Below are 16850 nucleotides of genomic sequence, written 5' to 3'. Positions count from 1 at the left end.
TACTGTAGGTGTTCTGCAGGCTGTCCAGAGATCGATATTTGTTACTGCAGGAAATCTGGTCAATGAAGAGACAGGGGGCCACAGATATGGACAGTAGACAACTCTGAGTAACATGGATGGTGCCTATTAGAACAGTTGTGACAAGTCAGTCTAGTGCCAGGATACAAAGGTTGCCCGCCCCATAACTGTCTCAGTACTCACAACAAGTCAGTGAGCACCATCCATACTCCAGGAATGTCAGGGTTTCTCAGAATCTCCACACGTATACCACATATATATGTTCTGTTTGTCATAATATTGCATGTCTGGGAAACTATTAGCCAAACAATACAGACTGATGGGAAAACATCAATGACAAGACAGTTGAGATGCAGACTTCATACCCATAAGAAAATGCAAGCTAATACAAAACCAGTCTACTAACTGCCTACATTTGGAAGAGCAATATTAAGATTCTATGACCATGTCTGGGCTTGTGTCTAACTGTGATATATGGCACTGAAAAAGATGTCTGAATGTAAGAGTTTGAGAGGTATGGCCAACATGTAGCCTTAGAACAATAGTGCAACACAAACTGTCTGAGGACCAGACCAGATGTATGGGGCACAATGCTGGCCAACCTGCTAAACAGGTACAGTCAGATGTGTGAAGGCCATAATCCTGTGGGTGATGTACCCCACTCACACCATAGCTACAACTACATAGCAGCAACTGTGGACAAAGCCTGTGACAGGACAAAGGACAACATATAAGGGAAGGAGGAAGCACTGGCAACACAGACATAGAATATGCAGACTAGAACACTTTGTGCAGTAACATGGGTCCCCTGCAGTGTATGGAGTCAGTAGACAAATGTCTGTCAGTGGTTCCTCACATTAATCTCTACTTATCTGCCACTGACATACTAGGACATCACAGTGCTGTGTAAAATGTACCTCACATATTATGCAAAACTCTGCTCAGTCCAATATAGTGTGTACTCACCGTAGATATGACTCAGTTAATAAGGATAGCACACAGCCAGGAGATCCCACAGCCAGTATATCAGTGAGGTGCTAGACTGTTTACAGAGGCTCATAAGCTAATCATCTGCAGCACACAAAACCCTTGACTGGAGTACATGTAGGTCTGGACTGGAGTCCCACTCTTACTATTGATGGTCATATGGGCATGCTCCTACACATAGCTACTTTCAGCCCATGTCTGAACCCACATCTGACTACAGAACTGGGATGTACATATATTCCTTCTGCATACAGGCAGCTAAAGACAACTTAACTATCTAACCCCACCCCTATCAGGCATGTTTACCCCCATCTATCCATATGCGGTGCATATAAGAGTTATCTGGATCTGTTGACTGTGATATACATATAGATATATAGGTAACATATATAAATATATCATTTACAGAGAAGAAGAGATGGGAGAGAGAGAGAGAGAGAGACACTGAAAGGCATAGAGTGATGTACTGCAAGAGCCACACATACACCAATTTTAACCAGTGGCATGTGGAAATACTATGGTGAGGCCCATTGTGTAATAGTAGGTAGGGAGGGGTTGTACTCTCACATCAGTTGCTGTGTGTGTGTGTGTGTGTGTGTGTGTGTGTGTGTGTGTGTGTGTGTGTGTGTGTATATATATATATATATATATATATATATATATATATATATATATATATATATATATATATACATATATAAAGTATATTCCCTTGTGGCTTTGTGTGTTTTCTGCCTATGTGTCTGCAATGCCAATGCATTTTGAGTCCTGTTCCACCCTGTTAATCTCCGATTGCCCTACATTACAGGGCCTGCCGATGTCATCCACCTTAGTTACAGCATTGGATACTCCAGAGGCATATAAACTCTATGGTGCATGCACTAAGTACATAGCACTATAATACATATACCTGGATAAGTATGAGCTCTAATCGCAAGACTGCTAATTTTGTGTGTGTTGGTTATCCCATTTTGTGGTCTGTTCCACCCTGCTGACTCCCCCCCCCTCCATTGCATTAATTTGCAAGGTCTGTTGATGTCATCCACCTTACATACAGCAGTTGACACTCTGCAGTACATACAACTAGATAGGGAGGGGTTCTATTCTCAAGACCACCAAGTAAGTGTGTGTGTGTGTGTGTGTGTGTGTGTGTGTGTGTGTGTGTGTGTGTGTGTGTGTGTGTGAGCGATAGCATTTTAAGGCCTGTTCCACCCTGCTGATTCCCCCCATTGCATTAATTTACAGGCCCTGGTACTGTCATCCACCTTGGATGCAGTCTTTGACACTCTGCAGTCTATACCTCTCAACTGTATACAGTTTTGCAAAACACCCAGATGATGGCCTCTTATATTTGGACCTTGTATCATAAAATTGTGGTTTCCAGGCAAATCAAGGGCAAATCAGTATGAGTTGAAGTCAGAAAATAATGAAAGACAGTTGAGTGTCAGACTTCATACCCTTCACAAAACTAAAGGTAATACTAAACCTGTCTATCGGTTATCTAAGTTTGTAAGAGCAATATGTAAAAAAACTGTCCCTATTTTTGGGCCTGCATCCTCCCATTATTGAAGACTTTGTCCACATTTACTGTTCTATGAGGTTGAGAGGTATCCCCCCAGGCATATAAGCTCTGTGGAATATGCAATAAGGACATAGCACTATAGTAAATATAACTAGATGGATAGGGGTTCTAATATCAGTGCTAGCAACTGTGTGAGTGTATGTGTCTGTGTATGCATATCCCTTATAGCAGTGTTGCTGTCTGCATGTGTGGAATGCTTATTCCTTTTTGTGTGCCCGTGCCACCCTGTTAACTCCACCATAACCAACCAATTCATAGCCTGCAGAGGTCTTGCACCTTAGATGCAGAGTTACACATTTTCAAACACAAAAGCACTGTGGTGCATGCAATATGTACAGACAGCTATAGTGTACACAACTAGATAGATAGGTGTTGTATTTCCAAAACTTACAACTCTCTCTGCATGAGTGTTGGAATGCATGACTCCCTGCAGCACTGTGTGCGTGACAAGGTTATACCATTTTAAATGCATGTTACCCCCCCCCGTGGCAATTCTGACAGTACCTACAGATGTCAACCACCTGAACAGTAGTGGCAGACACTGCAAAACTGTATAAGGTCTGTGGTTCATGCACTATGTATATTGTGCTATCTTATGCATAACTAGCTAGGTAGGTATTCCACTATCAACAAGAGCAATTCATGAGCGTGTGTGTGTGTGTGTGTGTGTGTGTGTGTGTGTGTGTGTGTGTGTGTGTTTCATAATTGTTTTATAGAATACTGTGGTCTCTCTCTGATTATGCAGTTAGTTTCCTGTCTGCCCTCGCTGTTCTTGTTCTGGAATTAATCTGGGTGGCTTTGGAATTGCCCACCCCTCCTGTAAAGTTGTGTTTGAACACTCCTCCTGGGTCTATCTCATTTGCTCACTCAACTGAGTACAGTTAGATCATATTTTGACTTCAGACATTCCTACCAGCCCCATCTGTTCAACTCTATCCCAGCTCTATTCCAGTCTAGTGTCACTAGCTCAATCTACCTAATACAGAGAGAACATTTGTGAAGGGCAAGCCAGATAGGTCCTTGATTTTGAATTATCTTCTGTTTCTCTTTTTTCCCCTTTCCACTTTCTAAAAAAAAAGTCTAAGCCTGTTTCCTGCCTTTCCTGTGACTAGTCTAGTCCAGATACAGATTTGCTGTAACTAGGACTGTTTGTAAGCTTCTGAGCCCCCAAAGCCTTTTTGTGTTGGAGGGAAGCCTTCTAGCTTGTTATCTACCACAAGAGTGGTTTCTGGCCCAGAAATTGTAGTTTATTGGCCGTTTGGGCAGTTTTTCCATATCTTTCAACTTTCTAGTTTAAAATTCTGCATTTGTGCTTTTCCCCACATTTCCTGTAACTAGTCCAGTCCAGAAACAGATTTGCTGTATCCAGGACTGCTTGTAAGCTTCTGAGCCCACCCCCAAGCTTTTCTGTGCTGGAGGGAAGCCTTCTATCATATCAGTGGGAGTGGTAAGCACTAGGTAGACTATCAACCTCAAGATCCAGGTACAGATTCTAAGTTTTAGCACTTGAATTTGCTTATTCATGCTCAGCACTTGTACAGAACTTGTTGTTAGCACTAAATAAGCTACAAATTACTAAAGCACTCAACCTTCCTCTTTACCTAGAGTAAAACAGTTCTTGTACTTACTTTCCTCACTTGCTTAGAGAAAAACAGCTCTTATACTCACTTTCCTCACTTGTCTAGAGGAAAGTAGTTTTTTATTCAGGCATGTCCAAGGGTCAGCTCCCATTGTTCTCTCCTGTCTATCTGATGAATCTGGGCATCTTGGGGCAATGTAGCAATTGCCTCATGTACACAGAAAACCCTCTCCTCCTACCACCCAACACCACAACCTGTGAGAGATGTACTTATCTAGCCAAACTGAAGGCAAAGCTCTCTCCAACCAAGACTGAACTTGACAGTCAAGAGGAGAAGGTAAACACTTGCACCACACCACACTCATCACATATCACTAAACCAACACCACCAAAATGCACACATACAAACACAAAAACGTTCACAGAGGATCTCAATAATAATCTGCTCAAGCAACAGAGACCTCCAAAGCAGAAACACAAGCAAACTCCACCCCGCAACACAACCCAAATTACACATAGCACTCAGTGTGCCACTCAACCACAGCTCATAAAGCAAAACAATGTACCCAACACACTAGTCAAAGTTGGCTCTATAGTCAGGCACACTGATGTCCCACTCACCAGGCTAAACAAGGAGAAGGTTACTGTCAGCTGCCTATTGGGTGCCAGGATCCACCACATAATCCACACCCTCAGGTCACTCCACAAGTACAAATATGACTCTGTCATTGTCCATGTTGGTATGAATGACCTGAGACATACCTCCCTGGACTAAATGAAAAGAGACATGGAAGAGCTCTCCAATCTTGTAGCCAGGGCAGGTATGACCCTAGCCCTGAGTAGCATCCTGCCATCACCCAGAATGATACCGCAGTACAAGGACAAAATGATTGACTTCAACAATTGGCTAAGCTTCTGGTGTCATTCTAAGGAGATCCAGTATCTGTCTGCATGGGAAGACATGGTCGACAGACCACAATGCTTTGTCAGAGATGGCCTGCACCTCTCATCCCTGGGATTCCGGATACTGGCCAAGGCTCTTGCTGCCCCTATAGTGCCTTTTCTAGGAAAGGTACAAATGACAAATTCAACACCATAACAGGAACAGGCAACCAAAAACTGAGGGTAATGCTACTCAATGCTAGAAGTCTAAATCTCAAAATGCACTCCCTCGAGGCACACCTTAAAATGGAGAACATTGATATCTGTGCAGTGACTGAGACCTGGTTCAAGGCTCCAGAGAGCACCCCTGCATTAGCAGACTATAACTCATACCACACTTTTTGGCCATCTAACCTGGACCGGAACACCAAAGGCGGAGGTATGTCCATATTCGTTAAGGATATCCACACCTCCAGGCTAGTTGCTCAGCATAATGCATCTGAGGTTATCAAAGTGCAACTAACTCTGTGCAAAACAGCAATACAAATTGTAGCTTGCTACAGATACCACACCATGCCCCAAGATTCCACTCCTCTTTTCTTGATATACTGGAAAATATTAGTTCATAGTTTAGTACTAAGTTAACTGCCCTTGCGAGCGATTTTTAAGCCTAGCCAATTATCCCTTGTGAGACTCAAACCCTGCACCTTGTGTTTGTAAGGCAAACACCTTAACCATTAAGCCACCTCATCCAAACACCATAATAATGAGTGATTTCAACTACCCCACCATTAACTGGGAAAACTACTCATGTACCAACTCCTTCACTCAATGCTTTCTGGAATTCATAAATCCCAATGCCCTGGATCAATTTATCCACACCCCCACTAGGGGCAACAATATCCTAGACCTAGTCATTACCGACATGAGTGACCGGTGTTCCACACCTGAAGTCAACTCCTCATTGGTCAGATCCAACCATAAGCTAATCACCCTAGATATCCACATCCCGCCCCCACCCCCTTCATGATTCTTAAGGCAGAAGTGGTGAACTTCATGACACCCATGCAGATGGACAATACAGTTACGACTGCTGAATCCTACACAGATGCACTCTATAAGCACTTACATGAGTGCATGGATCGTGCTATCCCAAACAGAACCAAGATGGTATCCTCCAAAAAATGGAAGCCAATCTGGTGGTCCCCTGCCATAAACAAACTCTACAACAGAAGGAAGAAACTGTTGGAAAAGAGAGTAAAATCCCATGAGTGGAGGAATTCCCTGGTCAGCCTCAGTAAGAAGCTGAGATCCCTTATAAGATCCTCCAAAGCTAGCTATGAAAACAAAATCACCACTGATTCTAGGGACAGCCACAAAGCATTTTCTAGCTATGTCAAGAATCTCAATGGCAACACCCAGATCTGCTCTGAGTTACAGCACAACAGCACGGAAATAATAGAACCAACTGATATTGCCAACGTCCTGGCAAATAGGTTCAGTGCTAACTTTACCCCCCTCTCATATATATATATATATATATATATATATATATATATAATATATATATATATATATATATATATATATATATATATATAGGAAGAATGCAGAGTCCCTGTAATCACAACGATGCAGGCAAAAGCTGCACTCTCTAAAGCCAAAAACACAGCATCCATGGGACCGTACAACATCCCAGGCTGCATTTTACATGAACTTCAGATCGAACTGGCTCCTCACCTAAGCACTATGTTCAGTCATAGTCTCACATCAGGCTTTGTGCCCATTGAATGGTGCACAGCAACAGTTATCCCACTTCACAAAGGGGGAGCTACCACTGATCCGGGGAACTATCTCCCTATTAGCCTGAAGAGCCTGGTCTGTAAGGCCATAGACCGTATCATCATGGAACTGATAAACAAAGACATTGGTAACCTCCAAACTCTGGACCCCACCCAGTTCAGGTTTTTGAAAGGCAGATCATGCCTCCTGAACCTGATAGACTTCTATGAGGCAGTCATCAAAGCTGTAGATGTGGGTAAGGTGGTTTATACAGCCTATCTTGACCTTGCCAAGGCTTTCAACACCATCCTCCATTCTGGAATTATAGCTAAACTCACTAAACTAGATATAAATCCCTACATCACAAGATGGGTTGCCATTTGGCTCACTGACAGCACTCACACTGTAAAAGTTGCAGACTCCAAATCTGACTTCAAACCAGTGACAAGTGGAGTACCACAATGTTCAGTCCTGGAACCTCTCCTGTTTGGTATCTACTTCTCTGAAGTACAGGCTAACATAGAAGGCCTTTGGCTAATGAAGTTTGCAGATGACTACAAACTAGGAGCCATAGTTGAGTCCCCAAATGATGTGGACATCCTACAGAAGGGCCTCACTGACACAGATGCCTGTTGTCAGAGCCATGGCCACAGGCTCATCCTCTTTAGTAAAAACTCTGTATCCATGAACTACCACTTAGGTGGCAGTCTACTTAATGCCGAATGTGTGATAAGAGACCTGGGGACCGAGGTGGACAATAATGTCTCCTTTGCTAATCACATCGCCACAGTAGTCAGGAAATCCTTATAAGTGGCACACCTCATCACAAAAGGGTTCTCATCTAGGGAAAAAGAGGTCATTATTCCCCTCTACTTGACACTCATTAGATCCATTATAGAGTACAACGCCCCTTTTGGAATGTACCTCACAAGATATCTGCAGCAGCTGGAAAGGCCACAGAAGTACCTAACAAAAAGGATTACTGGCCTCAAACAGATGCCCTACACTGACTGTCTCAAAGAACTCCAGCTTTACTCCATAGCATATTGCCTACTCTGAGGTGATGTCTGCCTAACATATAAAGCTATGTCAAACCTAAAGCTGTTGGACATGCTACACCTAAAAAAATCCCAATCCCTCTCAGCTACACGCTCTAGGGACCTAAACTGTGTCACCACAATAAACAGGACATGCTGTAGGGATAGATTCCTATCCCGGAGACTTCCCATACTCTGGAACAAGCTACCCATCTATGTCAAGCAAAGTTCCTCATTAGCACTCTTCAAGAAAAATCTTGATAAGTGGATGGGAAATAGGAAATCCACCCAGGGGATCACTTCTGTGGCTCTGCTCGACAGGGGCAAAGGAAAATAACTTTCTTGGGTGGAGAAAGCCAGGAAACCTTGTTGGCTATGCTTACTTAGGCCCTTGGGCTGATAGCCTAGTACCTACCTATGAGCAGTGTGCCTGTGATAGGACTACAAATGTACCTCCAGACCCTTAGACAAAAACATCTGAAGAAAGCCATACAGAAAAGTGGGTCAAAACCCAAATATTAGGGTCAATCTTTTAAGTATTGCTCTGTCAAACATACAAAGTAGATAGCACAGCAGGTTGTGCATTCACATGCATTGTCTGATGGATATGAAGTCTGACAGGAAAATATCTGTCATTATTGTGTAATGTCTGTCTTTTATGATTTCACACTACTTTGTCAGAAAACCACAATGTTATGCCAAACAGAGCACAGATATATGGCAAACATCAGGACATTCTGAAGACACTGTAGAGGTGAGAGATATAGCCACCACCTGTCCCAACCTGCAGGTTGCAGTCCATGTTTATTAAAACCAAAGAAAAAAAACACAAAAACCTAAGAAATCCAAAAGGCGTATACAGATTTGGAGTACCAAATAGCTTTAATCCTGGTACCTCGGCATTTCACCTTCAAGGGATATCAACATATCATATTCTAAAGCTTAAATATACTAAAAACAATTGAGTTTCAAAATTTGTCTTTACATCCCACTTTTAAAGTGACCAGTGCACATTATATCACTTAGTCATGAAAAACTACTACATTTCCCATAGAACTTCAGCAGCAGCAAAATTACAACAACAAAATTACAATTAATTCTACAGCAACAACATCATCAAAAAAATTCAACCAAGTTTACATAAAAAATACACCACCACCCACTCATAATGTGTGTATGTACTCATATAAAAATATATACACACACACACACACACACACACACACACACACACACACACACACACACACACACACACAAACATATATGGGCATATTGTCAATGACATTTCTTCAAAATTTTAACAACATCTCCTTATTTATTCCATGTGGGACCAAGGGTCCAAAATTATAAATGAAAATAGTCTCCAGCTGATTTAACTTATTGGCAAATAGAGTACCACTACCACAGTTGCCAGATGGTTGGGCTAGTGCACTAAAAAACAGGGAATCAAAATTTCCCGAATGGGCTTCAACAAAATGTTCTGCCACATGACAGAAGCCTATATTACCCCTTCTAATATTTCGCAAATGTTCCAAAATTCTAATCTTAACTTTTCTTTTGGTCTGACCTATATACCATCTAACCTCATCACACCCACAACCCAGAATGTATGCAACACCACATGATTGACAATTAAACCTTGCTTGAGAGCCAAATCTGTGCCAATTGATCATGTAATTATATAAATTTCTGATTCTATGGCACAAACTGCATTTCCCTCAAGGAAAAGACCCTAATGAACTATTTTGGGACTGACTAGAAATTGGGTAGCTCAGCAATTCTTTTAGGTTTAAAAATCTACCAAAAGTAAAAAGTCACATGTTGTGGAAATAAAGTGTTGAGTTTATCATCAGCTGTTATTATTGGCCATCACCTTGTAACCACCTGTCTGAGTGTGTCTGAAAAGGGAACAAATGTAGTCACATAAAATGTTTTATTTTCTGCCCCCCCCCCCTGAAGTAAATTGAATTCTATGTCCAAACTTACTATTCTCATGCAATTGTTCCCTACTTATCACATTATGTAACAATTAGATCTAGAATACCCTCTGGGCGATCGTCTCTCCTCTACTTCAGCCAGAGATTTCTCTTTAGAAGCCATCTCAGAAGTATTCATCCATACTCTTCTAAATTCACCATAAGGCAATTACTTAATTATATGTTCAGGGTGCATGCTAGAAGCATGCAAAAAAATATTTACAGCAGTACTCTTCCTAAATGGAACATATTGAATAAGTCCCATCTCATTCACAAAAAATGGACATCTAGAAAACTAATGGTACTGAAGTCTGTGTGACAACAAAACTGTAAACCATGACTGCTAGAATTCAAGTACCCCACAAATTACTCAAACTCAGATAGAGGTCCCTTACATATGAAAATCAAATTGTCTATGTGTCACCTATATAACATCACCTTCTCCTTGTAATAAATATGTCTGTACACAAACCACTTCTTATACTCCCCCATATACAAAATAGCATAAGATGGAGCAAAAGGAGCCCCCATAGCAGTGATCCTTATCTGCAAATAATATTCCTTGTTAAAACTAAAATAGTTGTATGTTAAACAAAATTCAAGTAACTCCAAAATGTAGGCACTGTGATACCCTTCAACCAGTATTGATGCCATAGCTTCAAGACCCTTACCTGTTGAAATATTCATATACAAAGAAGAAATATCCAAAGTAGCCCAAAAATATTCTTTTCTCCACACCATATTCTGCATTAGAGCACAAAGCTCTTGTGTGTTCTTTATGTGGGCTGGTATGGAACTGAAATGTATTTTAAGTAAAGAGTCCAATAATACCCCCACATTTTCTAGGTAAGAACCGATGCCAGCAATAATCAGTTTCCCTGGTGGCCTGCTCACATTCTTGTGAATATTTGGTTTAGCATAAAAATATGGGTCTCAAGCATTGGCAGCAAACAACTTCTTAACAGACTGTGATGAAAGGAACCCCAATCTTCCCCCCTTCTCGAATAGTTCACTTAACTCAATTTTAAACCATACAAGAGGGTTGTAATGGAGCTTAACATAAATTCTGTTGTCACATAGAAGTTCAGTTACCATGTTCTGGTAGCCAGCTTTGTCCATAATAACCCAGTTACCACCCTTGTCTGCTACCCTAAAAATATAATCTCCTATCTGGCCACAAAGTTTGGAAAATTCCTGCCATTCTTCTTTACTTAAATTAAATTGTTTACATTTGAATTTACTAAATTCTATTTCAGTGTTATTCAACAACAATTTTTCAAACATAGCAACAACTGGAGACAGTTTAGGTGAACAAAAGGTGGTTTCCACATTAGCTAAACTAAGAATCTTAAGATGACCATAACCAGTAACAAAAGAAAAATGTTTTATTCATTGCTGCAATTAAGTACATTTAAACTTTCATCATAGTCATATATAGATACAGCTAACAAGGAGTCCTCATAATTTTCAGATATGGATGACACATTTCTTTGCATGTTAATTAAAGTGTCTCTAGAAAAAGATACTTTCAAATGAAGTTTGTAACATAATTTACTAGCTTCAATAAGTACATTAGCATGAGAGGCCAATAACTGTGTCTGAAAGTGCAAAATTTGCTAAATTAACAATTTTTAAACAATCAACATTACTAACTGGAATTTCATTGAGTCCATTATCAACAATTTGGAAGATGCATGTTGCAAATTTCCAAAAAGTAACGTTTCCCTTTATTTTTCTATTTGCTGCCTGTGTTCCCATTGTTGCTGCTGTGCTGAAAACCCTGAGAGCCCTGTGGTGAACCCGATTGGTTCTCCTGACCAGCTAATCCTGCATTAGGCAGCATCTCAAAAGAGACATTCTTTTTGATGAAGTTTCAGCTGAAGAATATGAAGAATCATGACTAGATGACAAAAAAAAATGTTCTTTCTATTTTGCGACCTTCCCTTATGAGGGAAATGGCAAACCAAATACACAGAACTACTGGCAAAGTAATTTATGCCCCTTTCTAGTTTTTCCATCTCTATGCTGATTGTCTCAACTTCCACTTTATTCAGTTTTTGTTTAATGTCACCACATTTTGTGATAAGAGGGCTCTGAAATTTGTGGTTTTAGTGAGCTAGTAATGTCTTGCTAAACTTGTTTTAAAGTATGCAAGCTCCTTTTCACTAGGATTTTTAACCAGCCCAAAGTACATTGTAATAAAACCTCATGCCATTCTAGCAATAAATCTTATTCTGCCTCTGAAAACCCTCCAGCTGGAAGTCGGTCTATACTTAGACCTCTGGGAGTTATATTGAAAGCCAAATATTTCTCTAGCAGTTTAGTGTCATAAAAAAGATTAATTTATTTTACATCAGTCTCTCCAGCTGTTCAAACTTCACTGACTGGTCATTGTAACCTGCAGAGCTCCATGTATTAGCTCCAGTCAGCTGGCATTCTCTCTCCTTAAGTAGTTTCATAGGGTCATAGGTAGGTACTAGGTTATTGGCCCTAGGGCCTATATAAGCCTAGCCAAATGGTACCCTGGCTTTTGCCACCCAACAAAATTATTTTCCTGTGCCTCTGTCAAGCAGAGCCACAGAAGTGATCCCCGGGGTGAATTTCCTATCTCCCATCCAATCATCAAGATTTTTCTTGAAGAGTGCTAATGAGGAGCTTTGTTTGATATAGATAGGTAGTTTGTTCCAGAGTATGGGAAGTCTCTCAGATAGGAATCTATCCCTCCAGCATGAACAAGCTATTTGTTGCAGCTTCCATAATAACACCAGTCACCAAAAGAACTGGTAACACCAACAGTGCCACATTATAAACACTTATCGAAACCAAAGAAAAAACACAAAAACCTAATAAATCCAAAAGGCATACACAGATTTGGAGTACCAAACAGCTTTAATCTTGATACCCCAGTATTTTGTATTCAATGGATATCAAAATATCAAATTTTAAAGCTTAAATATACTAAACAAACAATTGTGTTTCAAAATGTGTCTATACATCCCACTTTTAAAGTGATGTTGAAGATTTGTCTCTCAAGCAAGGTTTAATTGTCAATCATGTGGTGCTATATACATTCTGGGTTGTGGGTGTGATGAGGTTAGATGGTATATAAGTCAGACCAAAAGAAAAGTTAAGATTAGAATTTTGGAACATTTGGAAATATTAGAAGGGGTAATATAGGCTTCAGTCCAGTGGAAGTGCATTTTACTGATGCCCATTTGGGAAATTTTGAATCCCTGTTTTTAGTGTATTAGCCCAACCATCTGGCAACTGTGGTAGTTGAACTCTATTTGCTAATAAGTTAAATCAGCTGGAGACTACTTTCATTCATAATTTCTAGAACCTTGGTCCCACATGGATTAAATCATGAGGTGTTGTGAAATTTTTGAAGAAATTTCAATGACAATATGTCCATATATGTGTGTGTGTGTGTGTGTGTGTGTGTGTGTGTGTGTGTGTGTGTGTGTGTGTGTGTGTGCGTGTGTGTGTGTATTTTATATGAGTACATACACACATTATGAGAGGGTGGTGCTGTACTTTTTATGTAAACTTGGTTGAATTTTTTTGATAATGTTGTTGCTGTAGAATTCATTGTAATTTTTCTGCTGCTGCAGTTCTGGGGGAAATGTAGTAGTTTTTCATGACTAAGGGATGTGTTTATGTATAATGTGCACTGGTCACTTTAAAAGTGGGATGTATAGACAAATTTTGAAATACAACTGTTTAATTGTTTAGCATATTTATGCTTTAGAATTTGATATGTTGATATCCTTTGAAGGCAAAATGCCGAGGTTCCAGGATTAAAGCTGCAGTCCATGTTTAGGCAAATGTGACCTGTGACAATAACACAAACAATACAGAGTTCCCCAGAGTATAGGACAACAAATATTTTCTAAGGTTGTTTACTACTTGCATAAAGCAGTTATTTCACATCAGAAGCACCTTACTGGTATGAAAAATAGAAAAAACCTATAGTAATGTGACAAAAAAAGCTGTCATACTGGCAAATCAAGGGAAGTCCTGTCTGTTGCACTTGCCCTGGGTTATGGTATGTCCTGCAAAGTGTCACAATACAAGACGTGTCCCACATTACACATCTGATAAGGTGTCAACCCTACTCTGTGTTGCCTATGTGTGTGCAATATGGAGACATGTACATGCCCTGTGAGTAGCTGCCACCCACAATGACCTAAATGTATAATGGCATGAATGCTAACCACCACCTCCCACATATGTAGGTACCATGTAATGCTGTGGCAAATGTAAGTAGTGTGCTGTCTGTGATTGACCCACAAACTGATGTTAACATACAGCAATCGGGTCATACAGTGGGTATGGAATGGTGCCCAGTTCCTGGCCTCCAGCTGAATGCAGAAAATAGTATCATCATACCATATGTTGAGGACATGGACCTACTATTTCCCACATCAACGACAACCCCATAAACATACAAACTGTGTTGACAGACATGGCAACTCAGGTTGATAACACTGTTGCATTCAGCCATCAAGTAGTGGCAGTGGTAAGAAAAGGCTTGGACTTGGTTCATCACATAGGTAAAGGGACCACATCCAGACAAAAGGTGGACATTATCTCTGTATAGTCCTCAGTCAGTACAGCAATACATTATCAGCATAACTGGCCTGGTATGTACCTATACAGACATTTGCACTAAATGGAAAGGCTATCTTAACAACCACAAAGGTTATCCATGGTCATCAACACCTGTTACATGCAGACAACCTAAAATCAGTACTGCCTCACTCGTTATCAGACAGGTTGTCCACAGGTGGGCTGTGGCATGCTTAGATGGCAATGTTGTGCTCAGCACTTCAACAGCTGCCCCATATATGTCACTATAACTTTGTGTGCATTACCAGCAAGACAGGCCTGAATCATATAGTAGACAGCAAAAAAAAAAAAAAAAAAAAAAAAAACAGCTGGAGAAACAGGTTTGTCTCCCATAGGCTGCCCTGTCTCAGGAATGTACTCCCCAAACATGTCAAACACAGTACCATGCAAATCCTCATCAACTGCATCAAGGTTGACTGGATGAAAAAAAGAAAAACATCTGTACCAGGGGTCCAAACAGTGCCCAGTAATGACAGGAGCAACAGGTACTGATCGATGACTCTGTTGGGGATAAAGTAATGTCTAGGCTTGTAAGGAACCCAGGGCCAGTATTCTAGTAGCCTCCTCTGTAAATATGAATCTGTGATCCTACAGAACTCCAGGATGACATGTATCAAGAGTAGCATGCTGTGTCAAGGGCTATGCATGCAAGGTTATGCTGTGTGCATCCATTGTTCCTCAAACAGTGTTTCACACATACACACCCAGTTAATCATACACATATACAGCTGCAACTTGGTGATGAAAAGTGTATGCATTGCTGCTCTGCCATCTTCAGCTTCTGTAATGGCAGCAGCTCACCATGACTTAGATACACAGACACCTAGAACAGAAAAAGAATAAGGTCTGTGAGACTAACAACAATAAAACATCATGGAAGAAATGTACATACACTTTGATGTGTATGCATGCCAATTGCCAGCAGACAGCACCTTACAGGGCATGACATGACTACACTACAAACTGCCATTAAGTGTACTATATTCACTCTGTGCATCTGTCACATAACATGTCCTTACATGGATGGTATGGATTACAGGGATGTGGCACAGGTTTCGGCACATGCAGAGGGTGAGGTGTGGGTTTGCCAAAGGCTTAGGCTGTACCATACAGTTGACATTATGTGTGTGTGTCTGGAGGGGTGTTGGTCAGCTAAGCCATGGAGAGGAGCTGTGTGTGTCTGTTGGTGACCTACATGTGACAGTGATGTGTGAGTGTATGCATGCACACAGTCAAGCCATTTGCTAGCCCTACACGAGGGTATGTTGGACAGCCATGTACCATACATGGCAGAATGCACAGTTCATTGCCTCTAGCCACAAACACGAAAACTGGTTCTACCAGGAGTGGAACTGGCACTACCATGCCCAAAGCCAGATATGGTGCTACTTCCTGAAGGTGACCATTTTCTGCTGGGTTTATGTCCCTCACGGGACTGCCCAGGACCACTTGGCCATAGCCTGCCGCATTGTGGTGTGGACACCACCCTCACTTCCATAGTGCTGATGGTATTGCCACTACAGGAGTGTGATGGTGCATGGCCACTCGGGCTCTCAGCTGATGTTGTTGCTGACCTACATCCATGTATCCAACACCCTATTCCCACGACATGTTCAAGCACAGATGTTGCATGATTAAGGACTGACAATGTCTCACTCCACTGTCTATCCACTACATCAATGAAATGACATAAAGCATCGCCAATGCTGTGGAGGGAGTCATGCATGCCAGGCAGTGTGACATCCATGACCCTGAGCATCCATCTGGTGTACTGTTCACAATGTCCCTGTGCCTTCATGATGGACCAAAACATGCATCGGATGACACATGCTGTGATACCTCTGACAGGGGCTGGATGGGCAGCAGTCCTCCTTTGAGCACCCCTGTCAATCTTCCTGTGTAAGACCTCACCAGCTCTCTGGCTATGGCTAGTATCTGCAATGACAGATGCCATAGTTGCCACACTCTCTTGTTGAATGCCACCACCCTCTGACTGCCCAGTACCTGTGGCTTCTGGGGACTGGGTATGTGTGGACATACTGAACGTGTGGGGCCATCGGGGTGGAAGTGGGATGTCAACCAATGGGATAGATTCAGCTCCCAATAACCCAACCTGTGCCTCACAATGGCCACCATCATCATCACAGTCCAATGAGGCACTGACATCAGGTTATGGGGGGACACACTCCAACCCCCATGGTCACCTGTGAGGGAAGACAGCATGACAATATTGATTCCTGCACTATAATGTCTGCTGATCCACACACACACACACACACACACACACACAAACATATATATATATATATATATATATATATATATATATATATATATATATACAGGTGAGGTGCCACAAAGGCATTATACAGACC

The sequence above is a fragment of the Protopterus annectens genome, chromosome 4.part1 (genome assembly GCF_019279795.1).
Source record: "Protopterus annectens isolate FY-2018-M chromosome 4.part1, PAN1.0, whole genome shotgun sequence".
NCBI lineage: Eukaryota > Metazoa > Chordata > Ceratodontiformes > Protopteridae > Protopterus > Protopterus annectens.
Note: the sequence above shows the minus strand (reverse complement) of the source record.